The 24,217-nt window shown below is 35.3% G+C and overlaps 1 long non-coding RNA gene across 4 annotated transcripts in view; it reads left to right on the top strand.

The window, feature by feature from the left end:
- LOC118152306 (uncharacterized) overlaps nucleotides 1-20,120 on the top strand; it is a 33,884-nt gene extending 13,764 nt beyond the window's left edge. The window contains exons 2-6 of one of the 4 annotated variants that reach the window (XR_013525553.1): nucleotides 2,266-2,416; nucleotides 3,328-4,130; nucleotides 14,124-14,227; nucleotides 14,660-14,846; nucleotides 15,588-20,120. This is a non-coding gene — a long non-coding RNA (uncharacterized LOC118152306). Of the gene's footprint in view, nucleotides 1-2,265; nucleotides 2,417-3,327; nucleotides 4,131-14,123; nucleotides 14,228-14,659 lie in introns of all 4 variants that reach the window. The other 3 variants (XR_004740948.3, XR_008478148.2, XR_013525554.1) reach the window with 3 other exon arrangements.
- The last annotated feature ends 4,097 nt before the right edge of the window (nucleotides 20,121-24,217 follow it).

The raw sequence follows: 24,217 nt of genomic DNA, 5'->3' as shown, positions 1-24,217 counted from the left end.
CTGACCTTGTGATCCACCCGCCTCAGCCTCCCAAAGTGCTGGGATTACAGGTGTGAGCCACTGCACCTGGCTAAAATCACACTTTCAACTGCCATCTTATATATCAATTTAAGTATCTAATAGACCTCTCAATTTTAACAGTAAAAACAAAGCTTCATTCCCCACACTGCCAAAATTGCATTTCTCGGATTTCCATACTTAGAGAAGTAGAATCAATAACTGCTTAAGCTAAAAATCAAGACCTTGCTGTTGTTTATTCTCTGGCTTACTCCCTCATACAGTTCATTCCAAGGCTATGATTGTTGGGATCAAAAATATGTAAACTATCTCATGAAAATATACCATTTTTTATTGTTAGTATTACTACCTCATCCAAGGCACTTCCATATCTTTTTCTTTCAAGAAAGGGTCTCGCTCTGTTGCCAAGGCTGGAGTGCATTGGTGCCATCACAGCTCACTGCAGCCTCAACCTGTTGGGCTCAAGAGATCCTCCTGCTCAGCCTCTTGGGTAGCTGAGATCACAGGTGTGTGCCACCATGCCTGGCTGATTTTTTAAAACTTTGTGGAGATGATGTCTCTCTACAGTGCCCAAGCTGGTCTTAAACTCCTGGGCTCAAGTGATCCGCCTGCCTCCGGCTTCCAAATTGCTGGGACTACGGGTGTTAGTCACCGAGTCACTTCCATGTCTTGCCTGGACTACTAAAAATACATGTTATCTGGCTTTCCACTCGACCATTTAATCCTTCTATGTGTTCTCCATCTAGCAGCCAAATAAACTTTTAAAACCACATAAAATATATCATGACATTCTCATGCTTAAAATCTTCAGGTAGCTTGTCATCAGCCTCAGAGATAATTAAAATTCCTCTCCCTTGCTGACTAAACACAACTTGCTCTGACCCTGTCTCCTAACAGTCTCTTTTTGCCTTCTGAGTATTACAACGAAAGGAATCTATCATGCCAAATTATTGTATAACTGTATTTTCTACGTCTAACCAAGTACCAGTGAGCCTGAGCTAAGAACAGCCTGACTCATTATCTGTCTGGGAAATACATTATCTTTGGATAGAAGACCACAGTGTGCTCACTTGTCTTTTGTCTGAGGAGACTAAATTGGCTGTGTTCTGTCCACCATGCGCCCCTCACTGCATTTTAGGTGTTCAGATTATGTCAGATACCTTTGGAAGCTACAAGGACCTTTCAGAATTAATAATTTGTCCCCATTCACTGAAGCACACAAACACTCTAGAAACGCTTTTCCATAAACCATCCTGGACAGAAGACTTTCTGATCCTGTGTTGTGTTCATTCAATAATAGATTCAGTCAGACTATTCAGAAAGGAGAGAGAAAACTAAAATCAACCCAATGGAACAATTTACTACTGAAAAGCAGTTATCCCTTCAACTCAGATGCAGATTTATATTATGTTAAAGGAAATAAAACAAATATTAACAGCTGTTTGTAAAATGCCTGCTAATATGGGAGGCATTAGTCAAACAACTTTTTGTACAGTTCTTCAGGATCCACAGACAATCTGCAGCATATTACCTGAATTATAATGTTCTATCAATATTAGCTGTTATTGTAAAAAAAAGTATTCATACATCACTGTTGTGATGTGATCTCCACACTTTGGAGAGAGGAATGTGATCTCCATATTTTGCGGATAGGAAATGGAAGCTTAAATGGTAAGATAATTGATTTTTGTTTAGAAGTTTGATAATTAGCAGATTTAGCTTTTAAACTAAGGTGTACTGGCTCCAGAGTGCTAGCTGTGGTCATACCAGGGTGGCCCTAATTTAAAATTCCCCACTCCTCTTTACCTTGCAAAGATGCTTACCTAAGGTGCTTATGAGCCTTTATCTTCCTATATATGTGAGCTTCTCCCCTCTGTGCTACCAGTTCCTGAAGCTTAAATATCCTGACTTTTTTAGAATTTGTCATTTCCACTTAATAAGGGGCCCAGTGCACAGTGGGCTCAATAAGCATTTGAAGAAGGAAATAACAAAAATGCTGGCATGTAGCAGGCATTTCACAGTGGACCGCAGGAGAATGAATGATGTTAGCTACTGCATAGTGATGCCTCTAAAAACAGAGGCGAGTAGGTTCTTTTCACTTTACCATTTCTGTAATCATGTTTAAGCAAACTCACATAGCTTTCATTATGTGTCAGCAATTGTTCTAAGCAATCATGTATTAACTCATTAAATTTTCTAAATAACTCTCTCGGGGTAAAAACTATTATATTCATCTTATAACTGCAGAAGCTGAAACAGAGCCACATTAAATGTATCCAAGGCCGTATCTGAAAATAGCAGAGAACAGAGACAGTCCCAGGCAGCCTGGCTCTGACTCCAGCCCTCGTCCTGTTGACGGTGCTGTCTTTTCAGAGGCTGACATCTCCTGGAAGTGCAGGTAAATCAAATTCCCAGAAATTAAGTGAGAACTGGAAAACGGTCAGTGGGAAAACATATTAATATCACCAGGAATTTTAAATAATGATTAAAACAGAAAGGGACTTTTATCTCCCTAAATTTTGTAGTGAGCGCAATGAATTTCTCACCTGGCAAGAATTAAAAGTCTCTGAATTTATAACATTATATCTGTCCACTCTCTTTGAGGCTCACTCTATCTGAGAACACTGAGGCCGACATTTGGATCTAAAACATACAGCCACATATTACATGCTGCTCTCTTAAAAAGGTTCCAAGGGAGACAGATACAATTTACAGCACATTGAAGGGTAGCGTTTTTGCTGAAGATGCATTGTGCATGGTGCCCAACAGGGGAGGAATGTGGAACACATGGACATTGTCTCTTCAATTCTACCCTCAAATGACCCTTACATTCTGAAAACAGCTATCTCAGAATTAGGGAAGGATACTCTACAGCTATACTTGAATATGATATGAATGATTAAAAAGCAATCTTTTATTAAAACAATTGCTTGGATATAAAACTCTCAAATTGAGATTTTTATTTACAATAAAATACATATTAATTTAATAAACACTTTAAAAATCTTTATTTTCAAAGGTTAACATGAAGATTAAGAAGAAAGGAAAAAGTGCTACACATGAAACATCCCCACAGGAATTTGACATATTTGTGGTTTTGGCAATTATGCATAGACTCTCTGGAATACACCTACACAACAGATGTTTTACAGGGTTTTGTTTGTTATAAGCACAAGGGAGTAGACCACACCACAGGAAGTATGTCATTCGATAAAGTGAAAAAATAGTAATATGTCTCCTAAGTGAAATAATGGTAGGTTTAAAAGTGATGGTTTTTAAAAAATTATCTATTTCTTTATTTTGAGACAGAGTCTTGGTCTGTCACCAGGCTGGAGTGTAGTGGCCCAATCTCGGCTCACTGCAACCTCTGCCTCCTGGATTCAAGAGGTTCTCCTGCCTCAGGCCCCCCGAGGAGCTGAAACTACAGGAACCAGCCACCATGCCCTGCTAATTTTTGTAATTTTAGTAGAGATGGGTTTCATTGTATTGGCCAGTATAGTCTCTAACTCCTGACCTTGTGATCCGCCTGCCCCAGCTTCTCAAAGTGCTGGGATTATAGGCGTGGGCGACCATGCCCGGCCAGTTTAAAATTAATTGTATATTCACCTTTATAGGTATAAATTCCTGGGACTGTCAGAGGCTGTGTTCTCTTTGATGTTTCGGATTTTTTCCCATTTATGAATTTATCATTACGGGGCCTGTAAACTGAAGCAACTGAGAGTTTATGGACAGCTACTGGTGATATAATTCTACAAAATTTATAACAAGTTAATCTGACACCAATATAATTCACATAAAATTGTTACTGCCATTAAAAGAATTGTTTGTTTAGATATAAATAAATGTATTTGATAAATATAATTTACAATACTTTTATAATCCATGGTGGTATTTCAAACTTCAGATGGAATGAAGAAAGGGGGGAAAAAGAAGGATCGAGGGAGAGAAGAACGTAGAAAGAGCATGTTGGTCCTTCCTGCCTCACGGACAAGTGTTCCAAGGCTTGTTGCTTTCTTACCTGTCACCATCACACCCACAAGCAGGGAGGACAACTGTGGACCTTGATGCAAAATGTACTTAGGTGAAGGTGGCAACCTCCCCGGGTCGCTAAGGTTGGTGTATATGACACTGTGGATGAGGGTGGATGTCAAGGGAGGGAGGAGGGGTAGCAGGAATTACATGTGTAAGGTGAACATGAATACAAAATCCTGTCTCTAGTTTTTCAATAAAAATATCAAAAAATATTTAGGTCAATATGAATATACAAAATTGAATGGATTTAATTATATACTCACCTATGCATACGTGTTCAGTAACACCTGGTATTTATATGTATAATTTATACATGATTATTATTTACATGTAAATTATAGGACAAAATAGATTATATATTATATGTAGTAAATTTCTCATTATAAATGCTTTTAATATTTATATATTTATAAGATATCAAATTATTTTATTAAGTCTGTATATAAAACCAAATTTTACAGAGGTATTCTAAATGATCAATACAGAGCTATTGCATTTTTGTAGCAACTTAATTTAAAAATTTAATTCAAACTCTGTGCTCACGTTTTGAATATTAGTTACATCCATCCAAGTTGTGTGACATGTAGCACATTTGGGGGTCCACATACGAGGCCATTACTGGAAACTGAATCTCAAGCCACAAGTTTCCCTTCATGTCATGTTAAGAACATTGTAAATGTAGTTTGCTTTATGAATGTAAATTCATCTGCTTCATGATGTGGGTAAACTATTTACTCTATTACTTTTAACGCATATTAAAATAAAACACTTGTTTATAATGACATCCAGCCTTTGAACCTGTGAGATCATTCCCTCCAAATAATTCATAAAGATGTATTCAATTTCTCTCCTTTTCTCCTGTTACTTCAAGTGGCTTTTATAAGCATTGGAGCCATCATTAATTGAAGTTGTTTCAGGTTACATATCTTCCCCCAAACAGTACTTTGTGGTTCAAAATTAAATCATTTCAAAGGTGCCCTGTAATGTGAGACACTTTGTGAGGTCTTAAATACAAGGTGATATCCTTTCTGGGGTATAACTTTGAGAAATACCACTTTATATTGAGTCACATGTGACAGTTTTCTATTCTGTCCTAAATAAAAGTCAACAAAGCAGAAAATAATTTGCTGTCAACACGTTCAGCAGTTGGCATTCTTCTTGCTGTGAATTTCTCTAATTGGCTTGCTCTCCTAGGAGTCCGTGCATAAGCACTGATTGACACCCACTGTGTGCCAGGGGTGGGACGCAGGGGAAAGTAAGCAGATGCTTTCCCTGCCCTCAGGGAGCCTCCAGCCCAGCAGAGAAAACAAGCACTAAACATGTTATTATTTGAGGAAATACGCATTTAAAGAAAACAGAAAAGGGCATGTGTATGATCCTGTAAGATTATTCACTGCAGGCATCCAAACCAGACTAACAGACTCAGGATGGCAGCCTGACTTCCTTACTCAGGTGCCAGTTTCAAAACCCAGCTCTCCCTTTAGTGGACTGTGTCATGGGCAAGTTACTTAACGTTGTATTCTTGGTTTCTTCCCTTTTAAAATGATGATTATGGAAAAGACTACTATATCGTTTGCACTGAAGATAAATTGAGTAAATGGTAAATACATTTATGTATAGTTTCATCTTAATATTAATGCTCATATATTGATTGAATAATTGTGTGTGCGTGTGTGTGGGGTGTGCATGTGTGTGTGTATGTATGTATGTATGTATGTATGTGTGTATGTATAATAGAACAGAAAGCCTGATAGTAACTGTTCTTTGGGTTGTAATTATATTTTTTTCTGGGATTTATTACTTTTAAAAACAGCTTAGGTTTACAACACAACTGAGCAGAAGATACAGAGATTTCCTGCATGCCCTCTGCCTAAACACACGAATACCTTTCCCCTTGATTGATATCCGCACTGGAGTGCTTTATTTGTTACAATTGATGAACCTTATTGACATAATCACCAAACGTTCAAATAGTTCATTAAGCTTCACTGTTGACATACATTTTGTAGGGTTTGACAAATGTATAGTGGCACCTATCCATATCTGCCATGACTCTCATACAGTTTTCGCTGCCCTGAAAATCCTGTGTGTTCCACTTGTTCATCCTCCTTCCACCCAGCCCCTGACAGCCACACATCTTCTCGTGACCTCCATTGTTTTGCCTTTTCTAGAATGTCATATAGTTAGAATCATATATAGACTTTTTAGAATTGGCTTATTTTTATTTAATATGCATTTAAGGCTCCTCCATGTCTTTTCATGATTTGATAGTTCATTTCTTTCTAGTACTCAGTACTATTCCATTTTCCTGACTTACCACCATTTACTCATCCATTCATCTACTGAGGGACATCTGGATTACTTCCAGCTTTTGACAATGATGCATAAAGCTGCTATAACATCCATGGGGAGGTTTCTACGTGGGCATATGTTTTTAGCTACTACAAGTAGATAGCAAACAGCATGACTGCTGGATGGTATGAAAGGAGAATGTTTAGTTCTGTAAGAAAGTGTCACACTGTATCAGTTTGTATTTCCATCAGCAGTGAAGGCACTGCTCTCCATCCTCCTTGGCATTAGATGTTTATGGTATTCTGGATTTTGGCCATTTTAGTAGGTGTGCTGTTCTGTCTCATTTTAATTTGCATTTTCTTATGACGTATGATGTGGAGCAACTTTTCATATGTGTATTTGCCATCTATATATCTTCTTTGTAAAGTGTCTGTTAAGGCCTTAGGGTTGTTTTTTGTTTGTTTGTTTTTGAGACAGAGTTTTGCTCTTGTTACCCAGGCTGGAGTACAATGGCGCGATCTCAGCTCACCGCAACCTCTGCCTCCTGGGTTCAGGCAATTCTCCTGCCTCAGCCTCCCGAGTAACTGGGATTACAGGCACGCGCCACCATGCCCAGCTAATTTTTTGTATTTTTAGTAGAGACGGGGGTTTCACCATGTTGACCAGGATGGGCTCTATCTCTTGACCTCATGATCCACCCGCCTCAGCCTCCCAAAGTGCTGGGATTACAGGCCACCGCGCCTGGCCCAGGGTCATTTTTTAATTGGGTTTTTAACAGTTCTTTGTATATTTTGGATTACAGTCCTTTCTCACATGTGTCCTTTGCAAATAATTTCTCCTGGTCTGTGGCTTATTGTCTCATTCATCTGGCATTGTCTTTTGCAGAGCAGTTTTTAATTTTAATGAAATCCAACTTACCAATTATTTCTTTCATTGATTGCGCCTCTGATGTTGTGCCTAAATAGTCATCACCGAAGGTTATCTAGTTTTTCTCCTGTGTTATCCTGTAGGAATTCTGTCTTTTGCACTTTACATTTAGAATTGTGACCGATTTTAACTTAGTTCTTTTGAAGCATGTAAAGTCTCCACTTAGATTCCTTTTTTGTTTGCTTTTTCTTTGCTGTTTTTTGTTGCTTTTGTTTTTGTTTTGTTTGTTTGCTTTTTGCACATGGATGCCCAGCTGCTGCAGATCCATTTGTAGAGGTCTATCTTTGCTTTATGGCATTGTCTTTACTTTGTCAGAGATGTGTTGACCATATTTGTGTGTGTCTGTTTCTGCCCTCTCTATTTCTTTCCATTGATCTCTTTGTGTATTCTTTCACCAATACTACACTGTCGTGATTCTTATCCCTTTATTATAAGTCTTGAGTCTGGAAGTTAGTGTCAGGACCCCACCTGTGTTTGTTGTATCATTATGCTTTCTACATAGCGTGCAAGAAAAAATATTTAATATGAAAACATAAGTGATGACTGCAATTCAATATGGTAGAGGGTGAGTGAAGAATAGAGGACAAATGGAAGCCATGAGAGGTAGAGAGGGAGGCAAAATGGCCGACCCTCAATTAGAAAACAATTTAGATTTGAAGATCTTAGAAAGGGACAGAAAGTTGAAGCATGAGGCCAAAGGAAAGAAGGCAATTTAATTATCCTGCTGAAGACAGGTAGTCTTTTGTTGTTGCTATTGTTTACAGACAAGGGAGTGTAAAGTTAATAAACAGAGATAGAAATGAGACCTTAAGGAATGAGAGAAAAAGTGGTAGAGAAAAGGCAGACTATACAAAAGAAAGAAAGAACCTGGGAAGTCCACTGACCTTCTCTAAAAGATAAGAGGTATCAACTCCCTTCTTACCATTTTTTGAAGAGGTAGATTTCACATGAACGGGTAGTTTTGTCCTCATTCTGTCATTTTGTCCAGTTCTTAATTCTCTGCATTTACTGAATATGGTGGCAACTGCTGGTGCTCCGTCAAACCACTAGAGGGAATTTCTTTTCTTCCTCAAGCCCTTCCTCACCTTATCACAGGCTCCAGTTACAAGAGTCACTTACATTCTTCAGGATTTGTATTCTGCTCATGCTTCCTAAGGAAGAGAGACAAGTAGAGTATAACTCTGTAATTCTTTCTGGTATCTTCTCATGATTTCCAGCAACCATTGAGGTCTCTGGCAAAGAAGAACTAAAGAAATATTTATTTGAATCATGAGCTGCTAATAGGTCAGTAAACAGGATTTATTAAACACAGCTGTATTCGAGACTCTGAACTGGGTGGACCATAGGGAAATACAAAATTCACAGACTGATGTGATTTTCTTACTAGTAAGAAATCTTACAAAAGCCTCAATTAAAAAATCATAAATGGGGGCAACCCAATCACATAAAAGTAATATATCCATGTGATTGAAATACTAGGGAAAATTGAGAAGTAGAATTTAAGTGAGAATTTCAGGCAGGGCTCTGAACGATTCTACAGGATGACGTCAGAATTGCCCATATACCAGATGCCTGTGTGAAATCACAAACACAGAAATCAATGAGGCATGTATGGAAGCACAGACAGTGATTGCCTAGTTAGAAAAAAAGCACGAAAGGATCAGTTAAGAGAAAGCAGCAGAGTTTGATGCTCATCTGCAGTAAGTTGGGAGAGCAAAGTTAAGCTCTTCCCAGTATACTGCTAGACATTAATTTCCGCTCTACCATGTGAAATTTTGTAACTATGAGCAAGCTATTTAATATTCTGCAACTTAGTTTCCTTGTAAATAAAATGCAGTTAGTAATAACTAAGTCATGAATGATTAAATGGGCTAATGTATTTAAAGAAATTAGAATAATGCTTGCTCTATTATAAATGCTCGGTAAATATTAGCATTGTTGTTAATCATCTCTAACCTTTTGCCTGGGATCTGCTACATACATTCTTATTCACATCTAATGAATACAAAATGTTACATTAAAAATGACTTTTCTAAAATTAAACAGTTTTCTCATGTCACTCCGTGACACAAAATTCTTCAATTGCTCTTTAATGCCATTAGTCTTAGCATGTTAACCAGAAATCCCTTCCAATTTGGTTCTTGCCCAGCTTTATAGATTCATTGTATAAAAGTTGTCTTTTTGTTACTGGCAGGTAAGTTGAACTGCAGCCATTACAAATTGCTTGCATATAGTCAGGCAAACAAGATCCGTCTTCTTTCTCTTCCTTTTGTACATTGGAGACTGTATTTCTAATTCTAACTTACACACATCTCTTCATGGAGGTGAGCAGTTCCCCATCATTTTAAGTTTAGTTTAGATGATGTTTATTTAGTATAGCTTCTTTCATTACCATTTAGAGTTAAAGCCTCTCTTCTCCATCCAGAGTTCATTTTTTTTGATAAATATGCACCTGCACTTAGGTCATTGAAATTAGTGTGTGTTTGTAAGTTCATGATCCATTCTATGCATGACACTGTATTTATAAAAAATTCTCAAAGATTATGTTATTTTTCTTGTCTTCAAAAGGAAGATTAGGTTGAAACACCATAGGTATCTAATGAAGATTTTTTTTAAAGAGTGAGTAACTAAACAAATATAATAACAAATGCTTAAAGTCTATATAAATTGATGTTTCTTCACATCTAACTGTATGTGTGGAATACCTTCAATAATGTCACAGATATATGAAGATGAGTATATGTGTAAATAATTTTACTATAAATAATGTTAGGTGGTAATTGCTACAGTAGATGCATGGCAGTGGAGTCTATTTTCATCTGAAGAATCTGGGAAGAACTTGTTACTTGGTAGAATAAGAGTTTTATTAAAATTCTAATTTGATTAGATAAATACACCCTAAAAGAGCTGTAGTTTTACATTTAAGAAAGTGGAGAATACAGAAGAGACAATTCATACTGTTTTCAGACCTCGAGAAAGGCTGATTGAGTAACATTATCAAATATACCAACATCAATTGGAGATATTTCAAATCATGAGATCGTGGGTAAGCTGTTCAGTAACTTCATTCAACAAGACTAAATGCTTTAAAAAAAGAAGTAAAATAACTGAGGTTGTCATAAGTTTTTTCCTGTGATGAAAGAAGATAGCCACAATATAAAGGAGTCTGCAAAATATTAAAACAGGAGCTTGTCTGTAAAGGATTTTATGAAGAGCTTCATTTCAAAAGGTGTTGCTGTAATTCAGGGTTTCTTGATGCAAGAGACAGCTGGAATTGATAATAGTATTTCTCAAGGCTGTCATTAGTTCTGCAGTATTAGCTTAAAATTAGTATAGAGGACAATACAATGTTCATACAGATTTTTGGTTCAGTTTCTCACAACATATAAAAGATAAAATGATATATTTTTAATAAGACATCAGGCCCTGTTTATTTTTCCAGAAAATAGTAGTCTCTATTTTTACAAGTATATTATCAGTGTATAAATATAAATATATATTATTTACTAGACATATGGAAACTAAATTGTAGTCATGTAATCTAATTACAGAAGAAACTTCAAAAACAAAAGGTTTTCCCTTAAAACAAATAAATTTCACTCAATTATTTATTATAAATCTATAAGGGGAGGATTTATAATAGTAAAGCATGCATGTTGCTGTTCAATAAACAAGGTAAATTTGTTAACTGATATGTCGATAGCAAGCTTTTTATCAAGATAATCAGTTACATGTCATCTGTTGGATTCTAGATGGTTATTGTTAACTCCAGGATAAGCTTCCATTAGTACATAACCTCATTCTGTCAAGAGCCAATGCAGACTGGATACATCTGAGACATCTAATCAAGCCAAATTACCTATAAATACTCAAAAAGCTAAACAAAGGCTAAGAGATATAATTACATCTAAACTTTTGGGGGGCAGAAAACATCATGTCAGTAACAAAAGTAAAAGCAATATGCAGACACTTTTTTTTTTGAGACGAAGTCTTGCTCTGTCACCAGGCTGGAGTGCAGTGGTATAATCTGAGCTTCCTGCATCCTCTGCCTCCCGGATTCAAGAGATTCTTCCACCTCAGCCTCCCGAGTAGCTGAGACTACAGGTGCGTCCCACCATTCCCAGCTACTTTTTTTTTTTTTTTTTTGTATTTTTGGTACAGATGGGTTTTCACCATGTTGGCTAGAATAGTCTCCATCTCTTGACCTCGTGATCCGCCCGCCTCAGCCTCCCAAAGTGCTGGGATTACAGGCGTGATCCACTGAGGCTGGCCTATTCATACACTTTTATATTTATTTTCTATATTGACAGCAAATTATGGAAAACAGTATTTTATTTGAACTTTCTTGAAAACACAGAAATGCAAAAATGACTTACATTAGCCATGGATGTTGAATAACACCAGCAATATAGCTTCAAAATATTTCCAATTATATGCTATAGTTGTTAACCATGAACATATTTAATTACTTACCCACTATTTTGACCCCCTGTTTGTCTGTTCATTGATCTACATGCCTCTGCCTGGAGTTTTAAAGGATCTAGGAATACATAAGACAAAAGCACTATATTTTCATTACCTTTGTAAATATCTTATCAACAAAATCTCCTTGCCTTTATGTACACTGATAATCTGCTTAAATGTAGTTTTAAAATAGCATTTTATAATCAATTCTCACTAGCAATTTTTCTATCTAAAAGTGTGAATTCCAGGAGTACAATTCACAATTACAAAAATATAGAACCAGCCCATATGCCCATCAATCAATGAGTGGATAAACAAATTATATATATATACATACATACATACCGTGGATTACTACTCAGCCATAAAAAGAAAGGAAGAAATGGCATTCACAGTAACCTGGATGGAATTGCATGCCATTATTCTTAATGAAGTAACTCAGAAATGGGAAACCAAACACCATATGTTCTCACTCATAAGAGGAGTTAACGTATGAGGACACAAGTGCTTAAGAATGATTCAGTGGACTTTGGGGACTCGAGGGAACAGATGGGAAATGAGTGAGGGATAAAAGACTGCAAATGTGAGGGTTGGGTGTGGTGGCTCACAGCTGTTATCCCAGCACTTTGGGAGGCCAAGGCAGGCAGATCAATTGAGGTCAGGAGTTTGAGACCAGCCTGACCAACATAGTGGAAACCCCAACTCGACCGAAAATACAAAAAATTAGCCAGGCATGGTGACGGGGACCTGTAATCCCCGCTACTTAGGAGGCTGAGGCAGGAGAATTTGCAGCCCTTTTTCTACAAAGTTCTAAATAACTTGAGCATTAGCCTGCCCCTTAATTTGCAGGTAATTGAAGGAGGGTATCATGGAAATAGATACAGTTGCCAAGAGACCATCTTTTGGGGATTCTGGAAGCATTGCCTGTGAGTTCCATCTGCTCTGAAAGGAGCATCAGGGCTCAATGAGAGATTAATATCTAACAACACCAGCTTGCCCTTGAATTCTTTTCCAGGTGAAGCCAGGAACCTCCCTGGGCGAAACACCAGTTTGGGGGCTCACTTGTTGTGAATCAGTTATAACTTAAATGGAGATGTGCTTCAGGAGTCATGTTCAAAATATTTCAGAAAACATTATTTCCTCAGGGAAGGGATGTATTTGCTTTATGCCTCCAAAAGGGACCTCTTACAATAGTAAAAATGAATGGAATAAATCCACATGGATCATCCCAGATAAATGTTAGAAACCTGAAGTTGAGAGAAACCAATTTTCCGAAGACTGCATACAGAATAAGGCTACTTTTATACAGCTTAAAACTAAATAAAACTTAAAAATATGTCTCCCAGCAATGCATATATATGTGATGAAATAATTTACCAAGACAAGAGAAAGCTAAACACAAGACCCAACATGGTGGTGACTTATGAGTGAGAGGCAGGAGATGGGGTGAGGACAAGGTACAAAGTATGTGCCAATGATTACTACATTCAGTTTCTTTGGTGACGTGATAGATTTAGGTTTTATATATTATTTTTCTTTATAAAAATACATAACATACTGGGTTTGGCATGTATTAAATATTTTATATTAACACATAAAGAAAAAATTATAGTGACACATATAAACACTGGTATTTACCAAAGACGAAAACCATACATTAAAATTTTTTTGAAAAGAGGAAGTAACATTTCCAACATTTTCTTTTATGGAATTATATAGTTTAGGAATTTCAACTTTTAAAAATTTTGTTTCTTGCCACTTTTGTGTTGAGATGCACTCCGTATATTCATGAAATTGTGGATGTATGTTCTGTGTCATGGAAATGGTACCAGAGCAGAAATTGGGAAAAATAGGTTCAAGTGAGAACTTTACACTTAACTCTTTCGGTGATTTTGGTCAAGTAACTTCTCTGAATCTCTTTCTTAGTGAAATTAGCAATTTAATGAAGTGTTCTCTGAGGTCCCTTCCAACTCCAAAGTTTTATGCAAGCGTGACTTCGATCTGTTATAAACCCAAATATTAGGATAATGGTGAGGAAATATAATACATTGGTATTATATTCAATTGCTTCTGAATTGTTAGGAATTATGTTGAAAATGCTGTTTAAACATTTATTTGTTATTTTTTCCACTAATAAACTTATAAATAAGTCTGTTACATAGTCTGAAAAAATGAGGGTAATTAATATACACGTGCCAAATATCAAGGCAAAAGAAATTAACTTGCAGTTTCATGACACTGTGAACACAGCCATACCTTGGAGTCAACAACGTACTTAGTCAAAAATTTAAAGGCTAATGTACTTGCCTGAGATGGTAAATCACAGTTCACACATGAATTGGATTCAGACCCATTTTTGTCTTTGTTGTTCTTTGCTTTTCCACCCACAGGGCAGAAGTGTTAATGACTACAAACGTGATGCTTTTCAACAGCTCAAAAACTATTTCTCCTGTGAAACTTTTAACATATAGCTGAACAACAAAGAGTTTTGGAGGTAATACCCTTAAGAGAAATGATAGGTGATCAAACATCAGATTTCTCAATATTTCTGTCTGCATGTCAAGTAAAATATGGGATTCTGCTTGATTTAATTTTTGAGATTCAATGAGATAAGCCATATTCATTAAAATAGTAAGAAAGCCTTAAGTATGATTGCTTGCAAGATATGTTGAAAATCACTAAGCAATGTGAAAATATAAGCAGATGAATTACCTATTAAATCTAATAATTTCCCCTGGAAACAGATTTTGACAGAGTTCTGACTTCTAAGAGAACCATATTATTACTTTGCCTAGTGTAACTGTCAGATGCATGTACAATTATGAAATAATTCACAATTTTTTTTCAAATGCAGCTTTCCCATTAGCTTATATTTTTAACTTGTGTAAGTTGGTTTGTTTTTGTTTTTGTTTTTTTTCCCATAAAGGAAGCCAAAATACAGCGTGTGGTGACTCACACCTGTAATTCCAGCACTTTGGAAGGCCGAGAGGAGGGAGGATCATGAGATCAAGACCATCCTGACTACAAGTGAAACCCTGTCTCAACTAAAATTACAAAAAATTAGCTTGTTGTGGTGGCACGTGCCTGTAATCCCAGCTACGTGGGAGGCTGAGGTAGGAAAATTGCTTCAACCTGGGAGGTGAGATCACACCACTGTGCTCCAGCCTGGGCAACGAAGCAAGACGCTGGCTCAAAAAAAAAGAAAAAAAGCCAAAATAATTCTTCTCTCATGTAACTTAGTTATTACATTTACATTGTACTACTTTCTGATAAATAGGCCTTTCCACTGATAAATCAAAGTTACAGAGACAAATATATAGCAATAGTAATAAGTACATTTTGGTATAACATACAGTCTGCTTAAAGCAATCACAAGACGATATTCTCAACATATATTCTACTGCTCATCTCTTACTTCCATGGCACCTTCATTTGGACCTACTGTGTTTTAAATGATCCAGTCATTATCTAGAATAGCATTCCAAAAACAAATTAAATTATTTAATTCATTAGCTATATAAATGGATCAGTCATTTCAACGATGCGTATATCCAACTCACATTTCTCTAATCTTCATACGCATAAAGCCACAGAATGATCTCCGCCTTGGCCCACTGAAGATGGTATGTTTCTTCCTGTCTTCAAGCAGCAAGTGCCAGTGAAGGGATGTCTAATATGAATAATCCATTTGGTTTCCTATTTGTTCTAATAAATCATGCCAAAGATGTGGTTATTTACTGTGATATAACAGACCACCCCAACATTTAGTGACTTAAAATAATAATTATTTTTTGTGTCCCCGAATCTGTACTTTGTGTAGGGCTTGGCAGGAATGGCTCATCTCTTTTCCACAGGCATCGACTGGGGCAGCTTGGCAAAGACTGGCATTTTCATTTCCAAGGCAGCTCCTCGACATGGCTGATTAGTGCCGACTGGAAGTGTGCTGAGATCTCAGCTTTGGCTGTAATCAGGGGCCGCTATGATGGAGGCCACTGGAAATTTTACAGTTAAATGTATTTTCTACTACACCACTTCAGTTCTTTTTCCAAAAACACTGGAAGCTAAGCTGCATTTTATTTGTTGGTTTCTTCAATAATAAATATTTCACTGTTACTTCTAATTCTTTTTTTCCAGTTATGTCATTCCTCATTTTTTTCCCTTTTTTCTAAATTCCATTTTATTATACTTAAGGTGCCCTTAATATAGCCATCATACTCCTGATAGTGTTCTTTCTTTCTTTGCCTTCTTATATAAGCCCTATACACACATATTTCATCTCCTTTGTTATCTTTCCATTTCTTCACTGAGTCTCTTCGATCTTTTTTTTATAGCTGGTTCTCTCAAAATGTCTTACTTTGCCACTTTGAAAACTTATTTTAATTCTTTCATGCACCAAAAACAATTTGAAAATACTCTATTGTGGTGGTATGTACCAATGATTTTCAAAGAAATGTTTATATTAATTGCTGTGTTTTGGAAGGTTAAGAGAATCTCATTCAGAAAGTAAGTTGGTTCAAAATTCTCGAACAAATTTACGACACATCTAGCAGATACTTAGCAAGTTGTTTGGTAGACATTAGTAGTATTTACCAACGCCTGCTTCTCCTTGTAAGCAAATATATATCTATATTTGCCCCTGTTACTAGGAAAGAAATTTCGTCTGTGGTAGTGGAAATCCCATGGGGGTTTATTAGATTCTCCTTGCACCCTTGTTGCAATGATATTGGAAGCAGAGTTGTGATAAATCGGTTTGATCAGACAAAATTAGAGATATCTGGGTTGTGGAGAGCAGCTGCTTTGCAGTATGGTCTGAGACCCACAGCAGTCTTGTGTACATGGGAAATAAACTTTTATTGTTTTATGGCAATGAGAATTTGGGTTTGTTGTTACTCTCTCCTGGTAGGTTAATAATTTTGATACTATTTCTTTTTCTTTGACTATTAAGAATTTCATGTGACTATGAGAATTTGCAATACCATGCCACTCTCCTTTGATTTCACTGGTCTATGAAAACATGAAAAGCCGTATCTTTAGAATTACTACATCTGGAACCTTTGCTGTCTCTGTTCCTATCTAGTTAAGTGATATTCCAAGATACCATGAGTCCTTGCTGTTAATCCTTTTCATCTTTGTTATTTATATTTCTATATTAAATGGAAAATATATGCTTGGACAAAGGTGGAGAAGAGGAAAAGAAGTGAGTTTGACTTGTGAAACACTTTCCATGCTATCCCTGATTATGGTAACAAGTTGCACATCTTTCAAGAGCTCCTTTGCATTGATATTTTGGGAAACAGTTATTTGTTCTGCCTTCTTCCTGCCCAGTGATACATTTACACAGGCTGGTGATGATTTGTCAACATATTTCTGCTCTACTTAAATTAATTTAGCTCTAACTTTTTTTATGTTTCAGTGATTTCCTAAATTTTCTGTTGTGTTAAAATTTTGAATATGTGATTTGTGTGGGGCTAGAGGCTTTATCAACTACAATATAAGAAAGTTAAATGAAGAGCAGTTAACCACTACCATAAACTTAAGATATTAATATAATCTATTAAACAAAGGCCAGAAACATTTACTCAAAAGTTTATCCTACATAAGTGCTTAGAGCAGTGATACAATTATAAATAAGAAGGTACTTAAGGCTGTGAGGACTTAGTAAATAGCTCGAAAGCAGACACAGTTGAGCAACTCATTTCTGTGTTTGAGAGCATCTAATAGATAAAGTATCCTTAAATGTTCATAAATATATAGATGGATGGATATATATATATATATGTAAGTATATATTTATACAAGGTATGTAAATATCAGCTTGATATATTTCCTAAGCAAAAACTGAAGCTTCATTACAATTTTCAGGACTGTTACTCAGTATCTTCCATATTCTCTTTTCACTAAAATATAAGGTTTTTCCATTATATAATACCAACTGTGTATCTTAAATACTGCACATCTCAACTATGTTAGTCTGTTTCCATATGGCTATACAGAAATAACTGAGACTAGGAAATTTGTAAAAGAGAGGTTTAATTGACTCACAGTTCTGCATTGCTGGAGAGGCCTCAGAAGGCAGGCAGGAGAGAGGGAGTGCAAGCAAGGGAAAGGCCAGCCGCTTATTAAACTATCAGATCTCCTGAGACTCACTCACTATCATGAGAACAGCATTGGGGAAACCACCCCATCCTCCAGTCACCTCCTATCAGGTTTCTCCCTTGACACATGGCGATTACAATTCAAATTGAGATTGTTCCGGGACACAGAGCCATACCATACCACCAACTCACATTCTACAGCTTTTAATTTTCTGACAATTAAATATATTATTTTAGTCTGAGACTATTTGACATGTTTTGTTACTACAGAGTGTTAAGAGACAGAGTCTTCATTATAAATGTTAGCATATAGTTGAATTGTTTCCATAACTACTGTTCGAATTTTAATTTTGAGACACCTTCTTTCAAATGCATGCATTTGCTTATATTGGAGGATGGGAAGTATTTGGTATACAATTAGGAATGAATCAAAGGTAAGAATAAATTTGGGGTAATTTGCCAGCACTGCTGGTCAGTGGCTTCTGAAAACAAAAAGATAATTATTTTTATATGTGCCTCTCGATGATGCTTCCTATTAAGTGATTGGACAAATGTAATAAACAGGGATTGCTGATCATCTTCCGTAGTAAGATGTTTTCGGAGGAATTGGAGAAGTGAGTAAATAGTAGTGAGAAACTCCTGTTTCTGATGTTGCTCCACGTTGGAATGCTTTTATGTCTTCAGTAAATTAGTCTTTGAGAGCCAATTGTAATGATATACGGTGATTTTCCCCAGATTGGACATGGTCTCTGTACTGGTACCCTTTAAGTCAGAGGCACTCATCAGTCAGTCATCGTCATGCTCTGTGTCAGTCCCTCGTACGCCATGTCATCTTAGAGAACATACTGATGGGTCCTTAGCATTCTTTACAGTTTGAGCACTGGGACTCCTCATTTGGATAAAAACTATGGACAGTTGGGGAAACTGTTGGGATGGTCCCTCATAGCAGATTGGATTGCAATGCACTTTGTTTACATTTAATTTCTAGCTACAAACTTATGCAACTTTCCAAGCACTTTCTATATCACTATAACTAAAATAAAGTTGATAATTAAACTAAAAATGCCTTAATAGCTCCTTGTCTATATAATGCCAATAACTTGTTTTACCACATTTGCTAATTCTTTGTGAATGTAGCAGCATATTGATATGGCAACAATGTGCTAAAAATAGAATATTACAATATATAATCAATATTATTTAATTAATAAAACTAAATGTTAGCTTAAGCAGCAGTTATCACAGGACCCTTGAGACCATTTATATAGCTATCACTATTGAGGAGTTTCCTAACAGCAAATAGTAACCCATCAAGCAGTTTTCTTAGGTCCACAAGCAATTTTATTTATTTACAGTGAATGGAGAAATACTGTTGAAGCCCATACAAAGGGTCAAATACAATAGTACTTGCTATTATGTGTAAGATGCTATGTTATCCAAGAGTGTGTGGGTGTCTGTGTGTTGCATATACAGGAGTATATGTGTGTGTATGTGTGTTTACACCTGTCTTTCAATACCCTTAGAATTCTGGTCTCCATTTTGAAATGTGTAACTTTTCTAGATATTTGGGCTAACGGATTCTCCTATGAAAATGCCATTTTCATAATTAATTGATAGCAATAACCTGACATGGAGAAGCATATAATTTGTAATGGGAAAATCTTAGAGACCAATTAGTACTAAGGCAAATGAGAAGTAATTTTATAATCAAAAATGCCATCAAGGGTTACCTTATGTCTCTGTCCTATTTTTAAAGGTCTTTTATCACACACACACACACACACACACACACACACACACACAAGGGAGTTGTATATCATTAAAGAGAGTTGTATATCATTAAGAGAGTTGTATCATTATCATATCATTAAGAGAGTTGTATATTATTAAAAATGATTTACATAATCCAGGCCTATTCATATTTAACTATCTGTAAGCAATAGTAATTTTTAAAGAACAATACACGTGATTAAAATAGTGATAATTATAAAATTTTCTGAAACTATAGTTTACTTAAACTTTGTGCAAAATATATTTAAGAGAAATTTCCAGATAGCCAAACTTAATCATTAAGATGCCAGAAAGTACAAGAAAATAGTGAGGGGAACAACAGGGTGACAGATACAAGAAATAGAAAAAAAAAATTTGTTACTCTTTCATCTCAAAAATAATCTATATTAACTAGGAACCTTTAGTTTGTTTGTTTTTCCTTTTATTTCGCCGCCTGAAGTTAAGCACATTCATTGTGAATTGTGCTATGAGTTACAGTCGATGGTTTTTAATAGAAAAACAATCATGCTGAGAAATATTTTAAAAAATGAATTAAGAATGACATTTAGTCCAACATAAAAAAAATTTTTAAAGGAAAAAATAGTTCTACCTTAATGTTTTCATAAATTAGTACTGGCTAATTTTTCACAAATACATACCTAATTGACATTTAATCAAGCATACACAAGTGTATGTTAAATATAAATTAATTACTGTATGTTAAAAATACCATAATTTTATGGTGTGTAAACATGTAAGTACATTTTAGTTACCATTTAATTACTGATTTCACAGACTATAAATGTATAATTACCTAAATAACAATTCACCACCTTTCTAAGGAAACCATTTTTGTGGTTAGATATTATGTTAATTAGATGTTATTTCTACAATAATGTTTAAAAGTTGGAGGCGATTTAGCCTATCTATTTTACTTCTGAGTTAACTCATCCTCATGGTAATATATGTGGAAATTACCATGTGCATAAAGACTACTTATAAATGCATGGTTACATAATTATGATTTAATTACTCATCCAATGCAACAATGTGTTCATGGAAAATGCCAAAAAATTCCTGGGGTTTTACAATAAAAATTTTGTCTACTAATGAAATGAAGTTAATAAATGTGATTATTAGCCTATGGAAAACACTTTATAAAGTAAGAATTACTGTAAATAAATGGCATTGCAAATTAACACACTGCATTTTATATTATTACTTTTCTTGACTTTGCCCTTTCTCGCTCAGTGATTTTTTTTAGATACTGACTTTGCTCCATTATTTACCTTTTCTATTTTCTCTTATATGCTCAAATAAACTGCCTTATAGTCTATGTTGGAAGAAATACAATATTATTGCAAACTGACTTAAATTGACTTGTCCATTGGTAATTATTTTATTCCTTTTGCCAAATATGTAGCTTCCTATAGAAGAGGTTATAGAATTTTTACCATGTAAAGTCTATAACTGATAATAAGTTGCATCAGAGGTTAATTTCAGAAAAAAAATATCCTACACATACAAATGTTAGTAGCTCATAGGCAAGCAACTGTTACTACACCTTCTTTATAAGATAGTTGGAAGCCTTTTAAATTGTAGCAAAGTACCTTGTCTGAGACTTTCAAAAGAGGCAATGGGATTCTAGCAACAAGATTTATCTAGCATTTTAATGTAAGTTTGATTCTCTGTTGAGCTGCTTAACATAAGACTTTTTAATAATCCTAAAGCCAAGTTTCCACTCTAAGTGGTTTAAGATTTTTGTGCTCAGTAGAGTCATAGCTTTTATGTAATTCATGAAAGATTTGGGTCCCTAAAAGATATTCCTAGTCACCACCTGAATCTTAAGCACCACTGTTCATTTTAGCATCCATTTTGCTGTCAGGCCATCTCATATTGATCAAAATAAAGATAGTCGAAGCTCTTGCAGTAACAAATTTCTGTGATAAAACCTTCCAACTGTGGTGTTCCAATGAGGCCACTTTAGATACCAGCAAACATCCTTAGGGTGTAGACTCCCATGAATCACTGCATATAAATCTATAAAACTGAACATATTGAACTATTTAAAACTGAATTAAAGATAATATAGCAGACAGACAATATATATTATTACTGTCATAACTATTATGGCCAATTATTACTAAAGAAAACCAGAAGCAATTTGAGAATCAAATTTCACAATCAAAATGCCATCCAGGGTTCCCTTACATCTCTTCTATTTTTACACATCGTTTAATGTCTCACACACACACACACACACAAACACACACATAAGAGAGATATATATCAGAATAGATATGTAATTCAGATTATATTTAATTATCTGTAACCAAAAGTAATTTTTCATAAAAATATGTATCATTTAAAATACTGATATAAAAATTAGCATGTTATTTCATGCTAACAAAATTATTTTTAATTACAAGTTTTTATTTCTTTGAAGTTTCATAGAAATACTTGAAGAATATAAGTAACAGTAAATTATATGCTGGTTCTGTATTAGACAATAAAAGGATGATTGCCTAAGCTACTTATTTATAATAGGAATAAATTATTAAATATATTTAGTTTAGAGTAATTCAGCATTGTAAGTAAAATATCCATTTTCAGATAAAATAAGTATTTAGCAATAATAATTTTATAATGTCTAAGCAGTTTATAAACATATGGAATAGTATCAGCACCATTACACAAAAGGAAGACATATTTTGGGGAATACCAAACATATTCCCCAAAAAGAACCAAAGGTCACTTGTGCCTTTGTTTACAATAACTTGGGACATTGGTGTGTTTTTTTTAACAATGGTAGATCCAATGTTGCTCACTGTTTTATCTAAGAAAAATTGTGAAAAACACAAAAGGGTTCAAAAGAAGGCTAGATCACAAGCTTATTCTTAAATGAGTTTATGATCATCTCATTTTAGAATTAAGATCCATAAGATAAGAGGCAAAGGAAATTAAAGTTATACAGTGAGCAACGGAAATTGGCATTTGATTAAGTGGTAACTTGTTTAATATAAACATAAGCCCAGAGAATTTAAAACAGGAGAAGTTATTCTTTAGGAAGTCTGCATGGAGAAGTTATTATGGGAATTATAAAAGCATTCATAACCACTTGTAACTTGTAAGAATTAATATGCTCTTTGTCTATTTTTTTGGGAGGTGCTCGAAGGAAGTCTGCCTTCTTGTGAGTTTCCTGGAAGTTAGGCTTTGACTCTACAATGGGAGGAAGGGAGTACATTTATCTTAATTTTTATTTATTTTTTTAATGCCTTTTAAATGACATTTTAAAACAAACTATACTTATATTTCCATTATACAAATAGAGAAAGGCACATTATTCTCTGATGTTTTATAGGGTGGCTTCAGAGCTGCAGTTCTCAGACTAGTTGATCTTTATGTTCTAAAAAAAGTATTGAGTATTCCAAAGGCCTTTTGATTTTGTAGGTTACATTGATCAATATGTTTCAAAACCAAAAAGCAGGTGAATGAGAAGAAATGGCATTGTTTATTATTTTTGCATATCTCTTTAATGACTCACCTAATAAAAGAAACCTTTATTTTCATGTCAGCTTTTTCATTCAATATGTCACAATTCATTGTCTTGGTTAAAGTATATGAATAAAATAGTAAGCCTCACAGAGATATGGATAATATTATTTCTCATCCCACCCGAAAGCTTTACAAATGGACTTTTAAAAGTTTCTTGTGATGTGTAATCTGAAACAATATGAATACATCTTTGTACTCTTTTTTAATTAAAAGACACTAATATACCTGTCACTTAGAATTAACATTTTACTCACCAAAGAATTTATCGCATCATACTTTCGTCATTTAAAAATACTGGTTTTCTGACATATGAATCTTCAAAACATTGGCATAATTTATTATCTAATATAAGAAATATCACATTTAAGTATTCAGATACTGTGAAACTTTTCTTAGAGAGAGAAGTTTTCCAAATTTCTGCTTCATCTTGAAAGCTTGAGTTTTGCTACTGGCAACAGCTACTGTCAGTTGTTTTCCCGAAGTGATCTGCTCGCTTCATTCATTTTTGAGGATGTCTGCCAATAGCCCAAATGTGGGGATACTTCATTTCTGTCGGTTGTTCTTTCAAGTAGACGGTGTTCTTCACCTTCTTTCAAAAGTGTTCATGAACACCTTTTGGTATTCCCTAAAGAGAAAGCAGCTAGTTCAGCTCAAAATTTCCACAATGCCTGGGTGCTTTCGCTCAAGAAAACCATCACATGCTGTAGATGGGTGACATTCTTTCAGAAAAGGAAACATGTCAATACAGGTCAAGATTTAATTACGTTACCAACTTGTGAGACTTCCTCGGGACATGCATTCTCATGGGGATCTGAAGTTTTGTTTCTCCCAGGAGTGTAAAGTGGTGAAGACATGATGCACATTAGCACAATTGTGGCCACAGCCTCGGCGTCTGCTACAGTACCATCTTGTAAATGTCCACGGTGAAAAGGCTGAAGATGTCCTAACTGTGTCCTGTGTGTTTTAGGAACACAGGTTAATATTATGGATCCCTTGAAAATTTTGTGAGCATCCTCCAAGGGTCCCAAATCCCACTTTGAGAACCACAGCCATGGAACAATGGA

Source organism: Callithrix jacchus, chromosome 1, assembly GCF_049354715.1.
Source record: "Callithrix jacchus isolate 240 chromosome 1, calJac240_pri, whole genome shotgun sequence".
In the NCBI taxonomy this organism is placed as follows: domain Eukaryota; kingdom Metazoa; phylum Chordata; class Mammalia; order Primates; family Cebidae; genus Callithrix; species Callithrix jacchus.
This window is presented reverse-complemented; position numbering and strand designations above follow the sequence as displayed.